The sequence below is a fragment of the Urocampus carinirostris genome, unplaced genomic scaffold (genome assembly GCF_059441175.1).
Source record: "Urocampus carinirostris isolate Australia breed hairy pipefish unplaced genomic scaffold, RoL_Ucar_1.0 HiC_scaffold_46, whole genome shotgun sequence".
Classification (NCBI taxonomy): domain Eukaryota; kingdom Metazoa; phylum Chordata; class Actinopteri; order Syngnathiformes; family Syngnathidae; genus Urocampus; species Urocampus carinirostris.
Genome location: NW_028283153.1, coordinates 20,001 through 27,467, shown reverse-complemented (window position 1 = coordinate 27,467; position 7,467 = coordinate 20,001).

Below are 7,467 nucleotides of genomic sequence, written 5' to 3'. Positions count from 1 at the left end.
TGCTGCTGTCGCTGAAAATACATGGACCCGTCTGAATGAATGGGCCTTTCGGAGGCCATAAACTCAGCGCCTCTGCATGGATTTTGGCGGTACTGCGGCTGTCGCTGAAAATACATGGACCCGTCTGAATGAATGGGCCTTTCGGAGGCCATAAATTCAGCGCCGCTGCATGGATTTTGGCGGTACTGCGGCTGTCGCTGAAAATACATGGACCCGTCTGAATGAATGGACAAAATATAAATCAGACACTACAGAACACAAGCATAATCCAAGATTACAAAATCATCTCAGCCTTTAAAAGAAACAAAAACCTGAAAGACTACTTAGTAAAAAGTAAATTACCAGAAATCAACATAACACAAACGCAGGGCCCCACATTCTACAAACAAGCCACCACAGTTAGGAACACCGTCACCAACACAAACTACCTAATTAAACAAACAATCACACCTGCTACGGAAAACTGAAAATACATGGACCCGTCTGAATGTATGGGCCTTTCGGAGGCCATAAACTCAGCCAGCGCCGGGCCAGTGTTTGGGGTATTGTGCCCGCCACTAGTGGCTGAATACATAATAATAATAATAATAATAATAATAATTCCCTTGTATTGTCATTCTGTGTAACAATGTACACAGAACGAAATGTCGATTGCACTGGGCTAGTGTTGAGGGAACGTCGGGCCCTCAAGTTCGGTGGCTTGGAGCGGATTTTTGAGGTACTGCACTCCCATTGGAAATGCATGGGCGCTCCGTCCACTACCATGTAATTCCCTCACAATATCTGCCCCTGCGTGGCCGCGGGATGCTACTGCAGCCCCGTTGGTAATGAATGGGCCTTTCGGAGGCCATAAATACAGCGCCGCTGCATGGATTTTGGCGGTACTGCTGCTGTCGCTGAAAATACATGGACCCGTCTGAATGAATGGGCCTTTCGGAGGCCATAAACTCAGCGCCTCTGCATGGATTTTGGCGGTACTGCGGCTGTCGCTGAAAATACATGGACCCTTCTGAATGAATGGGCCTTTCGGAGGCCATAAATCCAGCGCCGCTGCATGGATTTTGGCGGTACTGCGGCTGTCGTTGAAAATACATGGACCCGTCTGAATGAATGGGCCTTTCGGATTCCATAAACCCAGCGCCGCTGCATGGATTTTGGCGGTACTGCGGCTGTCGCTGAAAATACATGGACCCGTCTGAATGAATGGGCCTTTCGGAGGCCATAAACTCAGCGCCGCTGCATGGATTTTGGCGGTACTGCGGCTGTCGCTGAAAATACATGGACCCGTCTGAATGAATGGACAAAATATAAATCAGACACTACAGAACACAAGCATAATCCAAGATTACAAAATCATCTCAGCCTTTAAAAGAAACAAAAACCTGAAAGACTACTTAGTAAAAAGTAAATTACCAGAAATCAACATAACACAAACGCAGGGCCCCACATTCTACAAACAAGCCACCACAGTTAGGAACACCGTCACCAACACAAACTACCTAATTAAACAAACAATCACACCTGCTACGGAAAACTGAAAATACATGGACCCGTCTGAATGTATGGGCCTTTCGGAGGCCATAAACTCAGCCAGCGCCGGGCCAGTGTTTGGGGTATTGTGCCCGCCACTAGTGGCTGAATACATAATAATAATAATAATAATAATAATAATTCCCTTGTATTGTCATTCTGTGTAACAATGTACACAGAACGAAATGTCGATTGCACTGGGCTAGTGTTGAGGGAACGTCGGGCCCTCAAGTTCGGTGGCTTGGAGCGGATTTTTGAGGTACTGCACTCCCATTGGAAATGCATGGGCGCTCCGTCCACTACCATGTAATTCCCTCACAATATCTGCCCCTGCGTGGCCGCGGGATGCTACTGCAGCCCCGTTGGTAATGAATGGGCCTTTCGGAGGCCATAAATACAGCGCCGCTGCATGGATTTTGGCGGTACTGCTGCTGTCGCTGAAAATACATGGACCCGTCTGAATGAATGGGCCTTTCGGAGGCCATAAACTCAGCGCCTCTGCATGGATTTTGGCGGTACTGCGGCTGTCGCTGAAAATACATGGACCCGTCTGAATGAATGGGCCTTTCGGAGGCCATAAATCCAGCGCCGCTGCATGGATTTTGGCGGTACTGCGGCTGTCGCTGAAAATACATGGACCCGTCTGAATGTATGGGCCTTTCGGAGGCCATATACTCAGCTGAAGGTTGAGAACTTGGCTAGTGTTTGGGGACTTGTGCCCGCCACTAGTGGCTGAAATCCGGGCCGGTGTTTGGGGAATTGTGCGCGTATTATCGGGCCGGTGTTTGGGGATATGCGCGCGTATTATCGGACCGGTGTTTGGGGAATCGTGCCCGCCACTAGTGGCTGAATCCCGGGCTAGTGTTGGGGGACTTGTGCCCGCCAATAGTGGCTGAAATCCGCGCCGGTGTTTGGGGAATTGTGCGCGTATTATCGGGCCGGTGTTTGGGGATATGCGCGCGTATTATCGGACCGGTGTTTGGGGATTTGTGCCCGCCACTAGTGGCTGAGAACTTGGCTAGTGTTTGGGGACTTGTGCCCGCCACTAGTGGCTGAAATCCGGGCCGGTGTTTGGGGAATTGTGCGCGTATTATCGGGCCGGTGTTTGGGGATATGCGCGCGTATTATCGGACCGGTGTTTGGGGAATCGTGCCCGCCACTAGTGGCTGAATCCCGGGCTAGTGTTGGGGGACTTGTGCCCGCCAATAGTGGCTGAGAACTTGGCTAGTGTTGGGGGACTTGTGCCCGCCACTAGTGGCTGAAATCCGCGCCGGTGTTTGGGGAATTGTGCGCGTATTATCGGGCCGGTGTTTGGGGAATCGTGCCCGCCACTAGTGGCTGAATCCCGGGCTAGTGTTGGGGGACTTGTGCCCGCCAATAGTGGCTGAAATCCGCGCCGGTGTTTGGGGAATTGTGCGCGTATTATCGGGCCGGTGTTTGGGGATATGCGCGCGTATTATCGGACCGGTGTTTGGGGAATCGTGCCCGCCACTAGTGGCTGAATCCCGGGCTAGTGTTGGGGGACTTGTGCCCGCCAATAGTGGCTGAAATCCGCGCCGGTGTTTGGGGAATTGTGCGCGTATTATCGGGCCGGTGTTTGGGGATATGCGCGCGTATTATCGGACCGGTGTTTGGGGAATTGTGCCCGCCACTAGTGGCTGAGAACTGGGCTAGTGTTGGGGGACTTGTGCCCGCCACTAGTGGCTGAAATCCGGGCCGGTGTTTGGGGAATTGTGCGCGTATTATCGGGCCGGTGTTTGGGGATATGCGCGCGTATTATCGGGCCGGTGTTTGGGGATATGCGCGCGTATTATCGGACCGGTGTTTGGGGAATCGTGCCCGCCACTAGTGGCTGAATCCCGGGCTAGTGTTGGGGGACTTGTGCCCGCCAATAGTGGCTGAAATCCGCGCCGGTGTTTGGGGAATTGTGCGCGTATTATCGGGCCGGTGTTTGGGGATATGCGCGCGTATTATCGGACCGGTGTTTGGGGAATCGTGCCCGCCACTAGTGGCTGAATCCCGGGCTAGTGTTGGGGGACTTGTGCCCGCCAATAGTGGCTGAAATCCGCGCCGGTGTTTGGGGAATTGTGCGCGTATTATCGGGCCGGTGTTTGGGGATATGCGCGCGTATTATCGGACCGGTGTTTGGGGAATTGTGCCCGCCACTAGTGGCTGAATCCCGGGCTAGTGTTGGGGGACTTGTGCCCGCCACTAGTGGCTGAAATCCGCGCCGGTGTTTGGGGAATTGTGCGCGTATTATCGGGCCGGTGTTTGGGGATATGCGCGCGTATTATCGGACCGGTGTTTGGGGAATCGTGCCCGCCACTAGTGGCTGAATCCCGGGCTAGTGTTGGGGGACTTGTGCCCGCCAATAGTGGCTGAAATCCGCGCCGGTGTTTGGGGAATTGTGCGCGTATTATCGGGCCGGTGTTTGGGGATATGCGCGCGTATTATCGGACCGGTGTTTGGGGAATTGTGCCCGCCACTAGTGGCTGAGAACTGGGCTAGTGTTGGGGGACTTGTGCCCGCCACTAGTGGCTGAAATCCGGGCCGGTGTTTGGGGAATTGTGCGCGTATTATCGGGCCGGTGTTTGGGGATATGCGCGCGTATTATCGGGCCGGTGTTTGGGGATATGCGCGCGTATTATCGGACCGGTGTTTGGGGAATCGTGCCCGCCACTAGTGGCTGAATCCCGGGCTAGTGTTGGGGGACTTGTGCCCGCCAATAGTGGCTGAAATCCGCGCCGGTGTTTGGGGAATTGTGCGCGTATTATCGGGCCGGTGTTTGGGGATATGCGCGCGTATTATCGGACCGGTGTTTGGGGAATCGTGCCCGCCACTAGTGGCTGAATCCCGGGCTAGTGTTGGGGGACTTGTGCCCGCCAATAGTGGCTGAAATCCGCGCCGGTGTTTGGGGAATTGTGCGCGTATTATCGGGCCGGTGTTTGGGGATATGCGCGCGTATTATCGGACCGGTGTTTGGGGAATTGTGCCCGCCACTAGTGGCTGAGAACTTGGCTAGTGTTTGGGGACTTGTGCCCGCCACTAGTGGCTGAAATCCGGGCCGGTGTTTGGGGAATTGTGCGCGTATTATCGGGCCGGTGTTTGGGGATATGCGCGCGTATTATCGGACCGGTGTTTGGGGAATCGTGCCCGCCACTAGTGGCTGAATCCCGGGCTAGTGTTGGGGGACTTGTGCCCGCCAATAGTGGCTGAGAACTTGGCTAGTGTTGGGGGACTTGTGCCCGCCACTAGTGGCTGAAATCCGCGCCGGTGTTTGGGGAATTGTGCGCGTATTATCGGGCCGGTGTTTGGGGAATCGTGCCCGCCACTAGTGGCTGAATCCCGGGCTAGTGTTGGGGGACTTGTGCCCGCCAATAGTGGCTGAAATCCGCGCCGGTGTTTGGGGAATTGTGCGCGTATTATCGGGCCGGTGTTTGGGGATATGCGCGCGTATTATCGGACCGGTGTTTGGGGAATCGTGCCCGCCACTAGTGGCTGAATCCCGGGCTAGTGTTGGGGGACTTGTGCCCGCCAATAGTGGCTGAAATCCGCGCCGGTGTTTGGGGAATTGTGCGCGTATTATCGGGCCGGTGTTTGGGGATATGCGCGCGTATTATCGGGCCGGTGTTTGGGGATATGCGCGCGTATTATCGGACCGGTGTTTGGGGAATCGTGCCCGCCACTAGTGGCTGAATCCCGGGCTAGTGTTGGGGGACTTGTGCCCGCCAATAGTGGCTGAAATCCGCGCCGGTGTTTGGGGAATTGTGCGCGTATTATCGGGCCGGTGTTTGGGGATATGCGCGCGTATTATCGGACCGGTGTTTGGGGAATCGTGCCCGCCACTAGTGGCTGAATCCCGGGCTAGTGTTGGGGGACTTGTGCCCGCCAATAGTGGCTGAAATCCGCGCCGGTGTTTGGGGAATTGTGCGCGTATTATCGGGCCGGTGTTTGGGGATATGCGCGCGTATTATCGGACCGGTGTTTGGGGAATTGTGCCCGCCACTAGTGGCTGAGAACTGGGCTAGTGTTGGGGGACTTGTGCCCTCCAATAGTGGCTGAAATCCGGGCTAGTGTTGAGGGACTTGTGCCCGCCAATAGTGGCTGAAATCCGCGCCGGTGTTTGGGGAATTGTGCGCGTATTATCGGGCCGGTGTTTGGGGATATGCGCGCGTATTATCGGACCGGTGTTTGGGGAATCGTGCCCGCCACTAGTGGCTGAGAACTTGGCTAGTGTTTGGGGACTTGTGCCCGCCACTAGTGGCTGAAATCCGCGCCGGTGTTTGGGGAATTGTGCGCGTATTATCGGGCCGGTGTTTGGGGATATGCGCGCGTATTATCGGACCGGTGTTTGGGGAATTGTGCCCGCCACTAGTGGCTGAGAACTTGGCTAGTGTTTGGGGACTTGTGCCCGCCACTAGTGGCTGAAATCCGGGCCGGTGTTTGGGGAATTGTGCGCGTTTTATCGGGCCGGTGTTTGGGGATATGCGCGCGTATTATCGGACCGGTGTTTGGGGAATCGTGCCCGCCACTAGTGGCTGAATCCCGGGCTAGTGTTGGGGGACTTGTGCCCGCCAATAGTGGCTGAATCCCGGGCTAGTGTTGGGGGACTTGTGCCCGCCAATAGTGGCTGAAATCCGCGCCGGTGTTTGGGGAATTGTGCGCGTATTATCGGGCCGGTGTTTGGGGATATGCGCGCGTATTATCGGACCGGTGTTTGGGGAATTGTGCCCGCCACTAGTGGCTGAGAACTTGGCTAGTGTTTGGGGACTTGTGCCCGCCACTAGTGGCTGAAATCCGGGCCGGTGTTTGGGGAATTGTGCGCGTATTATCGGGCCGGTGTTTGGGGATATGCGCGCGTATTATCGGACCGGTGTTTGGGGAATCGTGCCCGCCACTAGTGGCTGAATCCCGGGCTAGTGTTGGGGGACTTGTGCCCGCCAATAGTGGCTGAAATCCGCGCCGGTGTTTGGGGAATTGTGCGCGTATTATCGGGCCGGTGTTTGGGGATATGCGCGCGTATTATCGGACCGGTGTTTGGGGAATCGTGCCCGCCACTAGTGGCTGAGAACTTGGCTAGTGTTTGGGGACTTGTGCCCGCCACTAGTGGCTGAAATCCGCGCCGGTGTTTGGGGAATTGTGCGCGTATTATCGGGCCGGTGTTTGGGGATATGCGCGCGTATTATCGGACCGGTGTTTGGGGAATTGTGCCCGCCACTAGTGGCTGAGAACTTGGCTAGTGTTTGGGGACTTGTGCCCGCCACTAGTGGCTGAAATCCGGGCCGGTGTTTGGGGAATTGTGCGCGTATTATCGGGCCGGTGTTTGGGGATATGCGCGCGTATTATCGGGCCGGTGTTTGGGGATATGCGCGCGTATTATCGGACCGGTGTTTGGGGACTTGTGCCCGCCACTAGTGGCTGAATCCCGGGCTAGTGTTGGGGGACTTGTGCCCGCCAATAGTGGCTGAAATCTGCGCCGGTGTTTGGGGAATTGTGCGCGTATTATCGGGCCGGTGTTTGGGGATATGCGCGCGTATTATCGGACCGGTGTTTGGGGAATTGTGCCCGCCACTAGTGGCTGAGAACTTGGCTAGTGTTTGGGGACTTGTGCCCGCCACTAGTGGCTGAAATCCGGGCCGGTGTTTGGGGAATTGCGCGCGTATTATCGGGCCGGTGTTTGGGGATATGCGCGCGTATTATCGGACCGGTGTTTGGGGAATTGTGCCCGCCACTAGTGGCTGAGAACTTGGCTAGTGTTTGGGGACTTGTGCCCGCCACTAGTGGCTGAAATCCGGGCCGGTGTTTGGGGAATTGTGCGCGTTTTATCGGGCCGGTGTTTGGGGATATGCGCGCGTATTATCGGACCGGTGTTTGGGGATATGCGCGCGTATTATCGGACCGGTGTTTGGGGAATTGTGCCCGCCACTAGTGGCTGAA